The sequence below is a fragment of the Gopherus evgoodei genome, chromosome 4 (assembly GCF_007399415.2).
Source record: "Gopherus evgoodei ecotype Sinaloan lineage chromosome 4, rGopEvg1_v1.p, whole genome shotgun sequence".
Lineage (NCBI taxonomy): Eukaryota > Metazoa > Chordata > Testudines > Testudinidae > Gopherus > Gopherus evgoodei.
Window position 1 is genome coordinate 34,264,885 of NC_044325.1, and position 20,536 is coordinate 34,285,420.

Sequence of the window (20,536 nt, forward strand, 5' to 3'; positions counted from 1 at the left end):
CAAAGAAAAGGGAAAAAAATGGTTTATCACCTCTTTTCAATGTCACCGTATGTCTACTGGATGCTGCTGGTAGATGGAGTGCTACAGCGCTAAACAGCAGCATCCTCTCCCCTCCTCTCCCCGGTGGCCAATGGTATGGTACAAAATGATTGATAGCCATCCTTGTCATCATCCTGTGAGTGCTCCTGGCCTCGGTGAGGTTGGCCGGGGCACCTGGGCAAAAATGGGAATGACTCCCGGTCATTCCCTTCTTTAAGCTTTGTGTTCTGGAGATTCAGTCGTGGCAGATGGTGCAATAGGGCTGGTAACCGTCCTCATCATAGCAGCTGGAGGCTGAGCTCCTCTCCCTCCACCCCTTTTCATGTCTAATGGAGATTCTGGACTATCATAGCAGCGGGAGGCTATGCTCCTCTCCCCTCCAACCCTTCAGTGCATAATGGAGATGTCCTGCCTGGAATATCACAGCAGCTGGAGGCTGCCTCCCGCTCATTTTATCTCACTAAAAAGTCAGTGTTTCTTATTCCTGCATTCTTTATTACTTCATCACACAAATGAGGGGATGACTGCCATGGTAGCCCAGGAGGTGTGTGGGAGGAGGGAAGCAATGGGTGGGGTTGTTGCAAGGGCACCCCCTAGAATGGCATGCAGCTCATCATTTCTGCGGGATATCTGGTGCTCTGACCCAGAGCGGCTGTGCTCTCTGGTTCTCTAGTAGACTTGTCCCATATTCTAGGCAGGACTGACTCTATTTTTAGACAAAATATAAAGAAGGGGATGACCTGGGAAGTCATTCCCATTTTTGTCCATGCGCCCCCGGCCGACCTCAGCGAGGCCAGCCAGGAGCACCCATGACAGCAGCAGACGATACCATCGGTATCCACGATGGTAACCATCATCACCAATTTCCAAAGCAGCAGATGGTACAATAGGGCTGGTAACCGTGTCTGCTACCTTGCAAAGGCAAATGAATGCTGCTGTGTAGCACTGCAGTACCGCGTCTGTCAGCAGCATCCAGTACACATACGGAGACAGTGAAAAAAGGCTAAACTGGCTCCATGGTTACCATGCTATGGCGTCTGCCAGGGCAATCCAGAGAAAAAGGACATGAAATGATTACCGTTGCTTTCACGGAGGAAGGATTGAGTGACGACAGTTACCCAGAATCACCCGCAACACTGTTTTTGCTCCATCATGCATTGTGATCTCAACCCAGAATTCCAATGGGCGGGGGAGACTGCGGGAACAATGGGATAGCTACCCACAATGCAACACTCTGAAAATCATCACTAGCCCCGGTACATGGACGCACACCGCCGAATTAATGTGCTTAGTGTGGCCACGTGCACTCGACTTTATACAATCTGTTTTAAAAAAACGGTTTATGTAAAATTGGAACAATCCCGTAGTGTAGACATACCCTCAGTTCCCATTCAAGGAATGAATGAAGCAAACAAAAGGAAGTAGGATCCAAAGGCCTCTTGTAAAAGTGGCAGTTTTGATATTTACTTTCAAATGACAGCAGCATCCATTGAGCACCTTGCTTTATAATAAAACATTTTGCTAGGTTTAGCAAGTTATTCTAGCCTTAAGAATAATCCATATGTTGAGGAATACATACAGACACTTGAAGAGTTTTACTATTTTACATGTCAATAATGTGGTGCCTTACATATCACATTTCCTTTCATTGTATGTGCATACATTTCACATAGCTCACAAAAAAAAAAATTTAACCTGAATTTTATTTGCAAAGCACAAAATTGACAGCTGTGTATAGTGTTCCTTTTGATGGCAACATGTGACATTACAGTGTATTTGGCAACAGGCCATTGTGTGCCAACTCATCATTAGAGATCATTGATGTTGACTTTATGTCATCTAAAAGCATTAAATTACATCAATAGTAGGTTTATAATACTCTACTTAGTGATCACTTTATTAGGATTTGTACATTTCCCCTAACATAATAGCAGGAATTGAGCCAGAAGAATACAAGATCATAGAAGTTAGAGATGGAAGAGACCTATGACACATAGATCATTGAGTCCATTCCCTGGCAAGAGCAGTGGGTGGGGAACTGATTAGACTACTGCCAAAGTTGGTGTGGGGGAGTGTTTTATGTATCATAGATATATTGTTGCTGTGTTTTCCTAAGTTGATGCTGTGTTCCTTTTCTACCTAAGAACGTTTTCTTTGTGTGATGGATCTGCTAAGCTGGAGCTACAACTCCTACCAGCTTCCTTCCTATTGTGCATCCCCTTCCCTCCTGGCCTGGTAAGGGGAAAGGTCCTGGCTCTGATCAGGCTCTGGGAAGTGGTGGCAATGTGGCTATCCAAGAGCTGCAGAGAAGCTGGATACAGAGGATACATGGCTAACCAGGATCTGCAAGGAAGCTGAATGCTGAAGCCAGATGGAGAGCCAGGCACTGCAGGGAAGCTGGAGGCAGAAAAACTTCCCTGGGAACCATATGCAGAGATGTGTGTTGAACAGCCTGTGACTGCTGGACATTACAGCTGGGACCAGGTTGAGTGGGACTTACGGGGAAGCAGCAGCAGCTGGGCAGACAGCCACTGTAGAACAGCCCCAATGATACACTAACCGAGTCTGGTCTGGAAACCTGCAAGTACCTATTTCTTGAAATATCCAGTAGAGACTGGGCAGGAGATAGCACTCTAAGCACTAGGCCTGACTCTCGATTGGACTGCCCCAGGGACCCAAACATTTACTGCTATTGTTCACTTTAAACTGTAACTGTTTCAGACTCTGTACCGGGGTATATGAAACCTTTCCCTTCCCTGTCAGCCCTAATAAAATACCATTTCCCTTAGCCATATGCCTGAGTGGTCACTGAGACCCACCAGTGCTAGCACTTATGAGGCTTAGCTGCTAAACTGCCTACAGTTCTTGCCTCAGAGTCATGGTACACCTGGCATGCTACTAGTACTCTAGCGGGTTGGTATACTGAGCAGCTCCAATAATTTAGATTTGTTTCATTCAGATAATCAGTGTTTGTGAGTGGGGAAGTATTGCCTATTAAGGAAGGTATTTAGTGATCCCAGAAATTCTGGGTTGGGACTTGAGTGGGAGATGTTTGTAAGGTTTAAAAAAGCCTCATAGCTATTTGATCCCCACCCTTGTTGCTGCTGACAACACCTAGCAGAAGGATTACACTTGTACATGTGAACAGGCACATGGCTGGTATTTCAGAATCAGGGTTACAGTGCATGAAGTCCCAAGAATGACAGAACACATTTTAACTGTCATAATCCCATTGCCTTTATAGACTGTCAAACACAACAATCTGTCCTGAAAAGATCCTTGTAAATAAACTTTGTCAGAGAGAAGTATCTGCTATATGGATGTTAGAAAATATATTCTAATAATCATTTGGCACACGTCCCATTATTGTGCCCTAAGCACAGGACCCCTGATGTCCCTGCGGCATGCACACAGATCAAGGGTATTTAGAGAAAGCTTTCAAAGTAGAGTAGGTTAGGCCATCACTGGGTTGTCTGAAAATTGCTATAGTCCAATAATTTTAATTGAAGTAGCTTTAGTTATTTTAAATTCAAAACTATTTTTTTTAAACTGGTGTGAGTTTATTAGATGTGAAAGTGTTGTGCTGAGCTTTTCAGAATAAACTGCCCTCTTTACCTGCAGAACAGTTAAAACATGGCCAGTGCCAATGCTAGCTTCCCTAGTGTGCCCCATCATTGTGGCTCAAACCCAACCTGGAGGGACCTACCTTGTGGCTAAGGGAATAGCTCAGTGCCACAGGATTCTTTGCTGCTTTTACATATTTGTTTAATATTTTGACTCTCTCAGCCTGCCAACAAGGATGCCACTTAATGCCTGCTGCCATAGTATTTTTCTGTTATTTGGGCTCCTGTTTATTGGGAAACAGCTTGAGATCACAGAACTCATTTTGCAAAAACCATTCAACAGGCAAATCTTTTGGTAAATCTTTCAGCCACTGTTGACCTGGGATACATTTAAACCAACAGCCTAATAGTGAAAGGCTCCATAGGCTTTTATCCTTCTCTCCTTCAAACTTACTTCTCCAGCTTTGTAGTTTCCTATCCAAACATTGATCCAGCCCAAGTAGCTTTAGCACACAAGATGGGGCACGATCACATCACAGGGTGTTATGCCTGCAATTATGACAGATAGCTTCCATTTATCTAAATTCAAAGTGAAGCTGGGAATGTTCTTTTAGAGTAATATCAATACTTTCCTGTCAACTCTCTAATGAAGAAGGCTTTGCCACCGAGAAAAAAAAGCCACCGGTTTGTTAATGGTTCTTTATGTCAGAATGGAAAATTCCTAAAGAGGCATCATAAGCATTTGCAAAACTAGAAAAATTCCAGCTGAAAGGGGATGTTTAACACAAACCGTTGGTTTGGTTGTGAATGTCAGACTTAATGACGTTGCTTTGCATAAATCTCCTACTTCTGGAGGGCTAGCCTTAGCGCCAAAACTAAAATGAATTCGATGACTCAGCCTAACAATCCCCTCCCATCAAGACCTTGCAAAAGTCATCACCAGTTCAGCCCAGTTTTCAGTCTATGCTGTGGAAAGGACCTAGAGTTAGAACTAGCAGGGGTTACTTCAGGTCACACCTGCAGTGGCACATAGGAAGAGCACTGGGCAATGCCTGCCAATGACATCAGTGCTTGAATTTTATCAGAAAGACAGATGGATTTGAAAGAAAGATAGTAACATTCTACACAGCATCTAACAGATTGGTGGGAGCTCAGAGAAGAGCAACAAAATAATGAGGTTTTGGAGGAAATGATTTATGAGGTAAGATTAACAGAGTTCAATACATATAGCTTGTGTGTTTATATATGTGTGTGTAGTGGAGAGGATTGAATAGTAATCTACAAATATTTGTATTACAGTGGGTGGTACTTGGGGTTATAGCTATAAATTCTGGCCTGAAGTTGAAGAAGGAAAATATAGGCAGGATATTAGAAAACATATCCTGACAGAATTATTAGGCTGAGGAAAAGTCTTCTAAAGGAAGAGGTGGAAACCCATTACTTAGGGCTTTTACAGCTAGATTGGACAAAACATATTATAAGGAAAAATCCTGCACTGGCAGGGAAATGGATTTAATAACATCTGACATATGTATGATAGTTTATGGGTGGGGCAGGGGCAATTCTCTGATCTTATGGTTACCACTAAAAATTCACCGAATTGTTGGAAGAGAAATGCCCTTCTTAGTCTCATTTCAGACGAATTCCGGGGCGGAGCTTGCCAGAAGATCTATTTGTGTGTGTCTTGCCCTCCCTTCCTTGAACAGATGTGTCTCTGCATTCTGCATTGTCTCTCACTTAGCTATATATCTAGTATAGCCCTAGGTTGTTCGATATTTTCCAGTTATTCCTTGCTCATTATATTGTTGTGTTTTTACTGGTTAGCGACATTATGTCCGGATGCTATACATGTATATAGCAAGCAGTACAACCCAAGCATAATGTCTCGCTAACCAATAAGGGCACAGCTGCAGAGAGAAATAAGTGAAAGACAATTAGAAAATAGAGGCCATCCTAGAACTCTCCTAGATACATGGCAGACTAGGAGACTAAACAATAACTAAGGGGATTTGATAAAGTATAAACAGCAGTGAGGAAGGAAGTGTTTAGCTTAGAAGAACAAGCAATAATAGGATGGAATCAAGAGAAGGAGTAGCAATAGCTTAGCTAAGTGGTGTCTAATTGAGTATATGTGTGATATGGAGGGGGAGGAACAGAGTAACAGTCTACAAACATTTAAAAGGGATAAACCCTAAGGTGGGAGAATGATTATTTCGCTTGATACAAGGGAGTATAATTATGAATAATGGGTTGAAAGTTAGAAAGGGAACATAGCCTTGATGTTCAGAAAAAAAATTCCAGACAGTGTAAAATATGAGACTGGGGGGTATTCTCCCACAGTTCTGAGACATTTAAAATTACAATGAACGAAGTACTGAAACATATATTGTAAGGACCAGTCCTGGTTTGGGAGTGGGATAGGGTAGATTATCTAATAGGTATTTTCCATCTCTGTCTTCTAGGGGAGTACGTGATATGATCATAGAAGTACAGATGGTTTTCATTTCCAATACTTGGTTCTGCAAAATACAGCTTTTGCTAGCATTTCTTTATTCTGAAGAATTGTTGAGATTGTGGTCTTTGAGCAGTTTTTTTTTTTAAACTGGAGATGTGATGGCAAAGTTTATATAATATTTGAAAGTAGAATTCCCAACAACACATTTAATTGAGATTAAATAGAACATTATTGTTACACTGAAGTGAGAATTCATAGAATCATAAAATCATAGAGCATTAGGCTTGAAAGAGACCAGAGGAGGTCATCTAGTCCAACCCCTCGCTCAAAGCAGGACCAACCCCAACTAAATCATCCCAGCCAGGGCTTTGTCAAGCCTGACCGTAAAAACCTCTAAGGAAGGAGATTCCAACACCTCCCTAGGTAACCCATCCATTGCTTCACCACTCTCCTAGTGAAATAGTTTTTCCTAATATCTAACCTAGGCCTCTCCCACTGCAACTTGAGACCATTTCTCCTTGTTCTGTCATCCGCCACCACTGAGAACAACTGAGCTCCATCCTCTTTGGACCCCCCCTTCAGGTAGTTGAAGGCTGCTATCAAGTCCCCCCTCACTCTTCTCTTCTGCAAACTAAAGAAGCCCAGTTCCCTCAGCCTCTCCTCAGAAGTCTCAGCCCAGGAGAATTCTCTCAGCCCAGGAGAATGCAGAGATGCTGCACATTTCATGATGCACTGCAGAGTTTTCCCAACCTTAATGTATTTTGTTGCATTCTGATGGCTGTGGGTGTCTGGTTTGCAACATCATATTTCTGGATAACTGTAAAGCACATGAATCTCTGTACAGTGACTGAAAGTAATAATTAGCCAGTCTGAGTGCAGACCTTTCATAATCACTGTACAGTTATTTCTTAATAAATGTCCTGTGAATACATGCATCTCCCTACTCTGGTTGGCTTCTATGATCCCTCTGCTTTGACTGTGCCTGGTACCAAATGTTGCCTCAGCTTCTCACCTGAAGCAGAAATACTTATAAGAATAAATAATAAAAAGCAAAGAAAATGGGGCTGTCAAACCAATAAAATGGACATTATTTAACCAAAGGAAAAAAATCTAACTCCTTTTTTTCCTCCCGCCATCTCCACACAGGTCAGCAAAGTCTTGTTCCCAGGATTATTGCAATACAGGGTGTTATGTTTAGACTTGGAAGAATTTGATTATTATAATTTTGACAGATTCTGTTTATTTTTAAGCATTTTTTATTTCTATCAATTTAAATGTTCACAGTTGTGGAAAATTATGAGAGGATCAGACAACAATCATTTAATGACAGAAGACATTGAGATTCAAAAAGTTAAAGATTTATAACCATTACAACGCAAGTTGTCAGCATCACATGTCCAAATATACAATATAAATATCATCACATCACTCTGAGCTCTCAAGCAGCATTTTACTTTGTCTGTCTATAAGTTTAGATGAGCAATGGTTGGTTTTTTTGTTGGTTTATGAGTGTATGGTGAAATTAACAATTACTAACACTCACCAATAAAAGTCTAATCCTTCTGGGTCTAATTATGTTATCTGTTCACTTTGAAAGATACAGCCCTGATCCCAAACAAAAATATTCTGCAGCTGTTCCAGGAAGAAGAGCTTTGCAACTTGCACAGTGGGAAGGTGGGTGGATGGGATGGAGGCCAGGGTCAAGAGGGACTTAGAGGGTTTAAACAAGTCACCTTTCAGCAACATGTGAAGTTAATTAACAATTTCAGTGTACTAGTAATGACTGAGGGCGTTTTCCATTATCTGGATAATAGCCATACTATGAGCGGAATAAAGCCCAAGGCTTTTGGCCTTTCAGCCCAGGATACAGTTATTACTTTTAAAATCGGAAACACCTTCAGGTTAACATTGTGATAATTAAAGGACACTATCGCCATTTTATTTCTGAACAAGGTTATTTGGAAAATAGCAATGAGCCATCTCCAACTGATCCTGACTTCCATCAATATTTTACCATTTCCACTGTCTGTTGAGAGTGGGATATGTTATGTTATAGAAGCAGCCCTGGTGAATGTTCTCCTCTGGCCTACGAATGACAAGCAGCATCCATACCCATTATTCTGGATCTCTCTGCAGCTGTTGATCATAAGATATTACAATTTCCTTTTCTTTCAACACCAGTATTCTGTTTGGAAATCATCCCTTCACTGAACAGTAGAAGATGTACAGGACCTGTCAGGTCAGCTTCCCAATGGAGGGGAACTGGGTGTAGTATAGATATAAATTGTTCTCTTTACACACATACACCATCTTTAAAACAGAGTAGGTCCAACAGCATGCAGGGCATCCCTTTTTTTAGGAATATCAGTCAGATATCAGTGCCCAATTCCCAGAGAGTAACTCTGCCTCAAGAATTACTCTAATCAGAGACAAATGGCAAAGAGAAAACTCTCCTGCTGCTCTGTCATCTCCTTTTCTAAGAACCATTGCTGACTACACAGAACAATATAACAAAAATAGAATAACACAGCATGTCTACCCAAGACTGAACATTTTGCATACATGAAGAAAAAGACCTTTGAAAACTATGTAAAAGTGCTCCTTGGTGATACTGTCATAGCATTACTTGATCATCTCAAAGATCCAGCAACTGTGACCAATGGAGCTCAGAGATGGCTCCGCTCCTTCTTTGCTCATCCAGATAGTCATTGTCAACAGAGCCTTCACCTGTGAAGTTCACAAGGCTACATTCACTTCCACATATAAATCAACATTTACATCAAATTACCGATGGAGATTGTAAGACACTGTGGTCTTAAGTGCCATCACTATGTAGATAACATTCAGTTCTGCATCCACTTTACAGCAACTACATCTCAATTATACCCAATGAGACAAGCACTTGGATGAACAGCAGCTAAGAAACCAAATTTGGACACCATGGAGGAAATGCTGATGGGAAAAGGTAAACATGGTGAAGAACGAGCCAAGACCCTTGAAAGAGAAGGTGTGTTTGTCTCATTAGAGAGATGAGGTGGGTGAGGCAATATCTGTTATTAAACCAACTTCTGTTGATGAGAGAGACAAGCTTTTGTACTATACAGAGCTCTTCCTCAGGTCTGGGAAAAGTACTCAGAGTGTTACAGCGAAATACAAGATCAAAGAGATAGTTTAGTGCAGGGGTCGGCAACCTTCAGCAGGTGGTCCATCAGGGTAATCTGCTGGCGGGCCGCAAGACATTTTGTTTATGTTGACCATCCACAAGCACAGCCCCCTGCAGCTCCCAGTGGCCACGGTTCACTGTTCCTGGCCAATGGGAGCTCCAGGAAGTGGTAGCCAGCACGTTTGCAGACTGCTGTAATAAGCCACAAATCCAATGTCTTTATTAAGACCATTATTTTTAGTGTCTAGCAAAGTTGTGAATTTAAGCTCCCAGGCTTGTCTTTTGAAAGTGTTGTGCAAGTTTCCTTTGAGGACTGGTTTCGTACACATAGTTATTATTGGGGCATTTAGTGCATTGGATGAGGTATACCCATGGCAGTGCGTGGAGCCCCCAGCTCCACCCCTTCCGCCCTCACCCTCCCCGTGGCCGGAACCCTGAGACCCCCCTCAGAGCATATTCTGTGGTAGCTGAATGCCTGGCTGTAGATAACAGATTTCTTAGTGTGTTTGGGGTGTTTGTCCCATTGTCATAAGAATTCAGAGCCTAGGGATCCTCTGGGACTCCTCCCTGGTGCTGGATACTCAAATAGCAACAGCTGCTAAAAACATCTTATTTAAAATATATGTACGTTAAAGAGGCTAATCTCACACATGGCCTTGTAAGGGCACTGAATCTATTTCACTAACCAAACACAATGATTATCTCATGGTAACCAGAAGTGTCTGATTTGTTCTTGCTATCAGGACTTGTAGATACACCACCACTAGTGGAATGAGTTTGCACAGTGAATGACAGTATTGCAAATTACATCTTTTGTCAATTTCTCCTCAAGCCTGGACTGAACCATCTGCTAGAGTTGTTTTATATCACAGAAGACAAATTAGAAGCAGGAGTCTCTAAAGCCGTCTAGTCTAACACAAGCAAATACATATTTCATAGATCCCTCTGCCAGTTAAGAAGTGTTTGGACATCTAATTACAGATATGACTAAGAATATTAAATCAAAGGCCCAAAAATAATCAGAGTACCCATATTTCAATCTCTAATACAAATAAGATTAGCAATCGAGTAGTCTGTTCATGGAAACTAACCAGATTTCATATTCAACATTAGCATTATTACACTTGTCACATAAAAGGGCTGTACAGATTCTCAGCTTTGCCCCTCTGATAAAACTGCCATTTCATTTGTTTTCTCCTCTGTGTAGGGCACCCTTTGATGCTTTCCCATCGATTTATTCTATGGATGTGTGTGGTGTAGGTTGATAGGAACATTTATTGAGGAAATAATCTAGCCATCGTGGATGAAACAGCGTACGGGCTGTATTACTGCTGAGTACATAGGTAGGGTGACCATATGTCTCATTTTGGCTGGGACAGTCCCGTTTTTAAGAGCTGTCCCAGATATCACAACCTTTTGGGGGAAAACCAGGCATTTGTCCCATTTGCTCTTGCCTTAGGTGGGCAATGGGGCATGGAAGAATGTTTGGTCTGTCAGCCCCACCCCAGCCAGGCTCAGACTGACAGCTCGGATTGGGCTGACAGCCACATGCAGCAGGGCTTGGGCTGTCAGACTGACAGCCCCATGTAGTGAATCTCGGGATGTCAGTCCCGCACAAGTGGTCTTGGGCTGTAAGCCCCCACAGTGGGGCTCAGGCACTCAGCAATGCCAGGTGGCTTGGGCCAGCCGCCCCGTGTCCTGTTTTCAGTTTACGGAAATATGGTCACCCTATATATGCAGTACTTTTCCTTCAAGGATCTCACAGAGTCAGACAGTTCACTCTGACCATACATTAGGATGGCTCCAATGCCATCATCTGGATTCCATGGACACTTTGTCACTATGGATCTGCAGAGTCATGCTCTGCTGGGTTTTGGGTGCAGCAGAGGAGAGGATGGAGTAGAGGCTTAGCTGCTCCTCAGAGTATACTCTGCTCCAGCCTCAGATTTCAGCACATGAATGCAGCTGGAAGTTGAGGTCAAGTGCTGAGCAGGGACTTAGCCAAGGCAGTACAGCACCTGAACAGTGCAAAGGAACCACTTTCATTGCAGAACAATTCCAGTCCTTGCCAGTCCTGTGGATCCACAGAACTGGGAGGACTCAATGCCTGCAGTTTTGTGGAGCCACAAGTCCCGCCCCATTCAGCAAATGATTGCTTGATAATTTGCAGGAGTATCCCCCTTGATTTTTCCACCACCTCCTCTGGATTTTTCCGTGAGAGAAGATTACAATCTAGCCCTCTCTTAGTAAACGCAACCCCAGCCACTTGTGCAAATATGTGTAAGCAGGGTCTGAACGAGCTCTCCCCTGACTTCTAGTGATGAGCTGAGGGAAGACTTCAGGAGCAGACCATGTTTGCATAGAGACGCCTACTCTGCCTAGATGTGCAACAGATGGAGCTTCTTTGCCAAAATGACCAATTTTCGCTGGTGTTGGTTACAAATCACTTTTGTAATTGAAAGCAGGACTAATGAAATCTGATCCTTATTGTACAAGTAAAGGGCAGCAGAACTGTGCTTAGCATGCTATGATTGAGGGGGTTCAACCTAAACTGAACCTCATTTGCTAAGCAGGGGGGATGTCAAATCCCAGTGAAGATATGGGTGGGTAGGTGTGTGGAGGGGGTGGCTGCTGCCTAAAGAGTCTTAAACATCATTTGACCCATTTTCCAGTGAGCTAATTAGACTCAGTTGAGCATTCTCATTTTCCAGTTGGTGATTCCTAGAACTGACATCACTGCTGAGCAGATCTAGGGGCTAAGCCTTAGACCTTGTGAGGCAGCACTAAAAGATAACAAAGATTGCACTGACTGTGAGGTTCCCTGTTATCTGCTGACACTGCGGAGACCTGAAATCACTGAGAGCTGCATTAAGTGGCAGAACCTCAAAACGTGATGTTGTGGGAGCAGCAAGCAGCATTGGCAGAGAGGTAGCAGCTAGCAGTATCTGAGAGACAGTGGCAGCAGAGGTAGAGAGACGGTAGCTGCAGAGAGCGTTGACAGAGAGACAGCAGTGGCAGAAAGCAGTGGCTATGAACCAGTTGCTGCTTTGACGTCCCCCCCCCCCGCAGGATGAACCCCAAGAATGCACTTCTGAACTCTGGGTCTTTGCTGACCAAGGACAACCAACTATCAGTTGGGTGCAGTGGAGGGAGAGTGTTAAAGGGACATTCATTTGTCAGACTTTCACGCTGAAGGTGGGAAACTGAGGCAAAGAATCCAAGTCACTGTAGGGTCTGGTTTGCTTATGGTCACATGCTTTTGAAGGTGATTATGGAGTTCTCCCAAACTAATGCTTTGTGCCTTTTCCCTTTTAATAAGTTCTCTTTTGTTATCACAGACTAAGGCTACATCTACACTACAGCACTTACAGCAGCACAGCTGCACTGATGCAACTGTGCTGCTGTAGCGTTGTGGTGGGGATGCTTTAAGCCGATGGGAGAGGTGGTAGCTATGTCAGTGGGAGAAGCTCTTCTGCCGATATAGCACTGTCTACACTGGCGCTTAGGTCAGTATAACTTATATAGCTCAGAGGGGTGAATTATTCACTGATCACAAATCACTTCAGGTGAGGAGCAGAAAGCTTGCAAACCCAGGGTAGAATATCAAGAAGTGGTTGTACTGTGCAGGAGGCAGCAATCACTGCAATAATGAAGCAGGGAAGTGAGGATTTAGAACAGCATTCTGCTTCACTGCTGGCTGACGTAAGCAGGGAATTTCAACAGCCCCATCAACACCAAGCCTGAGTGGGATATTCTAGTGCTGCAGCCAAAACCAAAGGAGAACCTGCCAGTTTGGAGGGGATGCTTAACAGGAACCTACAAAGGAAACAAAGATGGGAGCATGCACTTTTCTGAATCTTTCACTTGTATAGAGGAGGTTTGAAAGATGTAGTTCACCCCACCCCACCCCACCCCACCCCTCAAATAAAAAAGAATTCTGGGGCAGGAGGGTCGGCCTCTTTAAAAAAAGCCCTTAGACATATCAGGAATACTCAATCTTCCCTGGTTTGGGCTGAAAGACTCCGTGGAGGATGAGAACTGCTGTGGGAACTCTCAGCTCTCAGTTGAAGGTGTGGAATGGCGAATACTCAACACAAATGTTTTCTTTTTAAAATAAATGCATGTTAAGTGGGAAAAACAAGCCCAAGAGCTTCAGTTCTCGTGTCTATTTAGAACACTTTGTGTTGATCCCATGGTGCGAAGCAGATGTAACCCCTGCAGATCCAGTCTTGGGAGGATTCACCCAATGACTTGGGCTGCTTTACCAGCTCCTATACCTCCACTCCCCCGAGCCATTGGCATGGAAAGTATGCTCAGGCCAAGGGTCGTCAACCTTTGGCACGTGGTCCATCAGGGTAATCCACTGGCGGGCCGTGAGACAGTTTGTTTATGTTGACCGTCCACAGGCACAGCCCCCTGCAGTTCCCAGTGGTCGCAGTTCACCGTTCCCAGCCAATGGGAGCTGTGGGAAGCCGTGGGCCACAGGGACGTGCTGGCTGCCACTTCCTGCAGTTCTCATTGGCTGGGAACGGCAAACTGTGGCCACTAGGAGCTGTGGGGGGCCATGCCTGCAGATGGTCAATGTAAACAAAATGTCTCATGGCCCGCCAGCGGATTACCCTGATGGGCTGTGTGCTGAAGGTTGCCAATCCCGGCTTAGGCAAAAGATGTGGCCAGATGATTAGAAGAATCTTAGGTCCCCTCCCCCCACCTTTCAAGAGTCACGTTAGTGCCTAACAGCCCTGGAGACTGAAGTCCTCTAGTTATTCAGAGGACAAGAAGCTGTCGTGAAGGTTTTCCCCACATTATCCCCCCGTTGTGTCAACTCTTAGGAAGGATACACCTCCAAAGGCGAGATGGGCTTCAGTTTCCATGGCCCAGTCCATCTTCAGCCTTTTATCTGAGCCTCTAAGGGGGCCAATTGCTCCCAGATGTGACCGTGTTTTGTGTTGGAGCCAGAGCCAGGTAGCATTGGGAGCCAGATAGTGGGGCTGCCTGGACAGTGGAGCCTCCCACCCAGGAGAGTCTTCTACAGGGAATGGGAGTTGGACAAAGGATGGGTTCTGTGGGGAATCACCCCCTGCTGCTCTGGGCCTTTCCCAGCTGCCCTCATTTTCCTCTCAGTTCTCCCCACTACCACCTCAGCTCCCCTCTGCTCTCTCCCAGGGCCGCCTCCCCCCATCATCCTCTCAGCTCTCCCCACTACCATCCCAGCTCCCCCCTGCTCTCTCCCAGGACCTTCCCCCCATCATCCTCCCAACTCCCTCCACTACCACCCCAGCTCCCCTCTGCTCTCTCCCAGGACCTCCCCCCAGTTATCCTCCCAGCTCCCCCCACTACTATCTTAGCTCCCCTCTGCTCTCTCCCAGGGCCTCCCCCCCGTCATCCTCTCAGCTCCCACCACCACCACCCCAGCTTCCCTCTGCTCTCTCCCAGGGCCTCCCCCTGACCCTGTCATGCTCCCAGCTCCCCTCACTACCATCCCAGCTCCCCCCTGCTCTAGGGTGACCATACGTCCCATTTTGGCCAGGACAGTCCCTTTTTTAAGCTCTGTCCTTGCCATCCCAGGCAAAAGTGGGCATTCATCTAGTTTGCTCTTGCCAACTTGATCTTGTCAAAAAAGTGGGGTGTGGAGGAACATGGGAGGCCGAGCAGTGATGCCAGCCCTATGCGGGGGAAGAGGCAGAGGCAGGACTCCAGTGAGGGGCAGGCAGGGCTTGGGCGAGCAGAAATGCCAGCCCCAGCCTTTGAGAAATATAGTCATCCTATCTAGTATGTGTGTCACTGCTCTCCCAAGCCTTGCCTGCCCTCCACATGGGAAGAGGGGCTCAGGCAAGTGACTCAGCCAGCCCCACACAGCGGGGAGATGGGGTGGCTCTGATAAGCAGCTCGGGCCAGTCGGGAGGGGAGGTGTGGGGAGGACTCAGGCCAGCCCCATGGGGAGATGGGGGGGAGGGTTTGGGCCAGCCCCACATGGTGCCCTGTTTTCACCGTATTCTGCTCCCCCCCCAGGGCCTCCCACTGTCCTGCATTATGCCACTTCAGGCTAGAGGTAAGTCTCCAACTGCCATCCTCAACTGTGAGAAAAAGAAATATAAATAAGGATACAAACACCATGTGGCGCATAGTATGTGACCTTCAAGAAATTCTTTCTACAAATATATACAATAATAAACACCTATGTGGTGAGGAATATTTTGTTGCACTGAGTTACTAGCTGGTTAATTTATGTATGTATTGTGGGGAAAGGAGGGAGAAGAAATGGTCTTTGTGATACTGCTGGGAGGTTATTCCCTTGTGGATTGCTATAGTAAGTAATCACTAGGGTGCCTAGAGCAGTGTATAGGCATCATGGTTGAATTTAAACACAGATAAATCATACCCAGGCATAGTTTTAGTTGGATATGTATTTAGAATGTATCATCTATTTATGAGCTGAATTTTCTGATACCTCCTGATTAGCCCGACTCAGCTGAGAATCTGTCTGGGTCCCTCTCCAGCCCCATGTCCACAGCCAGCTTAATTACAAACAAAATTCCTACTGCTGCCATTGATGTTTCACACTAGCGAGGAGCCTGAGTGTAGGCAAAATGGTCAGAGCCAGACCTGTTTTTAGCCACCATAATTAAACCTGCTAAAAGCAAGCCTAAAAACAGACAAGGGTATGAAGAGCCTTCTCATCAAAGCCAACACCAGTTCAGCGGGAATTTTTTAAAGACATTTTCTCACAGACAAAGCTAAAATATGTCACAGTTCTCCAAGAATTGGTTTCTGCAGGCATTAGAGACATGGAACCAGACAAGTATTTCTTGCTGAATAGGGCCTAAGATAGTGAATTGTTATTGTTACCATTGATCTTTATAGAAAACATTCTTTAAAGCATATTCCAGCTCATTTCCTGAAACCCTCTTCACCTGGATTTTAAAATTTCCTAGCTCATTACCAATTTTTGCTGCTTTTTTGTTGTAAGTCCCTGGATCTCTTTTCTGTAGCTAACGAGGAGCCAGCCTTTGGCCTAACACCTTCCTAGTACTGTACACTTAAGGTGTTAATTACTTTAGGGATCCATCTGGTGCTTTTTGTTAAAAAATGTTAACATTTGCTGGGATTGTGTTTCTATCATGGCTGGGGATACTCAGCTGAGGATTCTCAGCAAGCGACACCCGGACCGCTGGAGGTTTGCTCACAGGGGTACCAGGTCCGGTACAACTGATTTGCTCCTTTCTTCACACCACACAGCCGCCCTTTCATCACACCTGAACTGGTGAGGTTTAGCAAGCACTAGCACCATTGAGAGCTTTGCCTGCAGCCTCAGTAGAAAGGCAAAGGGCTGAATGCGCTGGGAGATACTGAGTTCATTTAACACCAACAGCAGCAGACCTGGCTGGTTAAAAGGGTAATACGGTGCTGGGCTCTACTATGGGGGAACTTGCACTGTGACTGTATCTGTTCTGGAAATGAATGGAGAATTTCCATCTTCAGGGCAGCAGCTTTCGTTTAACCCCACCCCCCCAGCGCCACACCTTGGCTTTCTCTCCCACTGCACTGGCCTCCATTACTTGGGGCTCTTCTTCCCACTGCCTGAGAGGGAGGCCATTGCTACATCTTTAGGAAGGTCCTTTCATGAGCCTTGCCTCCCTCCACTGGTCAGATAAGCTGCTCTCTTTCATGAGCAGATTTACATCAGTTATTTTTATGCACTATATTACAGAAACTGGTTTTTATAAAGGAAATCCTTGTAATTAACTGGGGTTTGCTACTAGAAAACTCTTGGCCATGTTATTCTGTGCTCACTATATTTTTAGCTTATTTTCTGACATGACAAAACATGGCCTCATGCAATGAGGCCATTTTAGGCCTACAAATAACCCTAGGCTAAGACGACAGTTTGAGGTTCCCCAGTATTTTCTGGACTAGTCACCTTTAATGTCAAGTGAAAATAATGTTGTGGAAAGAAATAGCTTAGTCCAATCAACCTCTGCATAACAGGTACCATGCTTAGGTCTTTGTTTTGCTGCACACCTTCCAAACTCTCAAAGGGAACTTCCAAGGCTGGAGCACAGGAGAACAAGCAACACCTGGTGCATATTCAACAGCCTAGTTCCATGCAAAAAAAGTCATAGAAATAGAGAAGAGCCAAGGTTCGCCGTAGCCACCTCCACCTGCCATTATAGGAAGTGGATTGTTTACCAGCAAAGTTGCTTACATCTCTTGTGTTAGGTGCAGCTGCACCCTGGTTTCCCTTGCTCCCTGGGGAGTCTGGTCCTTTGGCCAACCCAACCGTCATCTCTACCGGGGTAACAAAGTCCAAAAAATAACCACATGAACAACTGCTCCAAGAAGTTCAAAACCATTAGCCCTGTTTGTATACGGTTCGGCAACCCTCCTTCTCCCAGCTAATGACTCTGCATGCCCCCAGATTCCTTATTCTCCTTCCTACCTGCCTTTGGGCTCCTCCCTAGCCTTTTCACGGGCTCCTTCTCTGCTAGAAGCCCCACTGTGCCTTGTCCAGCCACCCTCAAACTGAGGAAAGAAAGGTTACTTACAGCCCTGCCTTTTTTCAGCATGTCTCACCATCAGGCCTACAGTCTCCTCTCTCCCAGGTGATTACAGTGTCCAGAATGTATATTTCAGGGCTGAAATCAGAAACAGCAGGGTGCTTGTGCTATAGCTTGCCCTAACAGGCCAGTACCACCACATTGCAATCCATCTGATCTTAATGAATTAACCCAGTTTTGAGTTCCAGATGGTATCTTCCCGCTCCTGCAATCTTGTAGGGAAATTTCTTACCAACACTAAATCTGGCCATCAGTTCAAATCTGTGCATGTCAGTAAGAACTGGCATAATTAAATACAGTGAATAAGCCCATTTGCTCCAGCTGAGAATCTGGCCCAGTATCCAGTCCCAGTTGCACCCTGAGCTACTACTGCCATCCATTGTCCCGTTTTTTCTTGCATCTAAGAAAGGTGGATTCTTCAAGTGTCTCTGGGGGGCATAAAATTCCAAAGGCAGTTTTCAAATACAACCAGCTTTGGTGTAGATCTGTCTGAGTTAAGTGTGAGCAAATACAAGCGGCCATATGGATCTGCAGAGATATGTTCAGAAACCCCCTCCCATTAAATGGGTGAACAGTGTTCTTTATGCCCCAAGAGTCTGTCTCTGGAATTCAGGATCCTCTTTGTGAGTCTTAGTGAGAAGAGGAAATGAGGGTCAGAGTGTGACCCTCACCCTGGCTGTGTAGCATCACCATGCAGCTGCTTTTAAACAACTCCTTTATATGACCTGTTTTGTTAACATCCTTATTCCAAGTGGCCACATGCTACACTTTGCTCCTGAATTTGCCCAGGAGATTGAATGGAACCTGTGTTGGTTCTTAAAAATGAAAAATTAAAATCAACCTACATTTCAGAGACATACACAGGCCCCATATCATGCTTACCACTGCATTATTTCTATTGATTTATCTACTGCATATGAAATGTATATACTGCTCTTCAGGAAGAAACCAAGAAATCAAACAAATGTCAGCGCTTCCGCTGTTTGTTCTTTGTTACAAAGGACAATCTACCCAAAAGCTGCCCTCCCTCAAAAAAACCCTCCACAATCCTGCTCCTCTGAGTCAGATGAGTGGGCTCAGAATGTTCCATTTTAAAATTTACAGCATGCCAATAGGGAATTGATTTCTGGAAAGACAAAAATGATAGAAGGATAAGCATTGAACCCCAGAGTCTCCCACACTGCCAGCAAACCACAGAGGTACACGCTGCATAGGCAGCTAACATTGATTAACTGAGCGAGAGCTGTGCTGAAAGGCATGTGTGTGACAGCGGGAGATACATTTACCCTGAAGTGCACTATTAGCGAGCATCTTTATATAATTGACCATATGATGGACAATTCCATAAGGACATGATGCAGCACAATGAGGTGATGTTCACATTCCCAGGCCCTTGGTTGTCCTTCTTCTCCACACATAAGACCTGTAGCAATGATCTTGAGCACTGAGATAATGACCTCATGTCTATAACTGGAGAGTGGCTTGCTATCAACAAGCAATGGGTAGGCTGTTTTCTTCTCACTAAGAAGACTGATGCAACCACCGTAATACAATGATCTATATTTTTGTTTGTAACTCTGTAACACACTTGCACTGACAGTGAGGTGTGAACCCAAAACCTGTGGTGCTAGAAGCATGAGCCTCTGATGCTTGAGATAAAGGACTGAGGCCGATCCTCAAAAGCACTAATATCAATGGGAGTTAGGCACTTCAGCCACAACTGTAAAGGTATTTAAGTCCTCTCTGTGGAGTAGTAGCAGCCTCAGAAGCCTTTTATCTGGGCCAGCCACTAGAAGGGTAAAAAGAATCACATTCTCCTAGCATAAACTATGAATTCATGCTTCTATTTCACGTCAGCATGTTTGTACCAAAAGGGAAGAATGGGACAATCTTTGTCTGAAGAGCACAACTTCGCTTTGTGCCTTTGAAAGCCTCCCTAAATGGGAGCACTTACACACAGGAGACAATGACCACATCAGAGAGAGGCACATGTTCTGCCATGGACAATCGTGTGTTGCTTACCACTCATGATACCAGCCAGAAGGAGTCGCTTGGGATTGAAATGGTTTTTATAGTTCGGGAGTTAATGATTTGCTAACCCTGGACTGTAATAATACTTTGCACCGCCAGAGCACCTTTCACTTAGGATCCCAAAGCATTTCACAAGCATTGTGAGGTATGTAATTGTCATAAACAGATAAGTAAGAGTTAATAGAACAGAAGTACTTCATATCTCTTTTGCCTGTAAAGGGTTAACAAGATCAGTGAGCCTGGCTGTCGCCTGACCAGAGGACCAATCAGGGGACAGGATACTTTCAAATCTTGAGGGAGGGAAGTTTTTGTGTGTGCTGTTAGTTTTTTGTTGTTGTTCTCTCTGGGTTCTGAGAGTGACCAGACGTGCAACCAGGTTTCTCTCCAATCTCTCTGATACAGGCTCTTATATGTCCAGAATAGTAAGTACTAGGTAGATAAGGCGAGTTAGGCTTATGTTTGTTTTCTTTATTTGCAAATGTGTATTTGGCCGGAAGGAGTTCAAAATGGTATTTTGCTGAAAGGATTTTAATTTGTACTTGTATACTTAGGCTGCGAGGGTATTCCCAGTGTCTATAGCTGAAAGACCCTGTTACATATTCCATCTTAAATTTACAAAGATAATTTTTACTGTTTTTCCTTCTTTAATTAAAAGCTTTTCTTGTTTAAGAACCTGATTTTTTTTTTATTCTGGTGAGACCCCAGGGGACAGGGTCTGGATCCACCA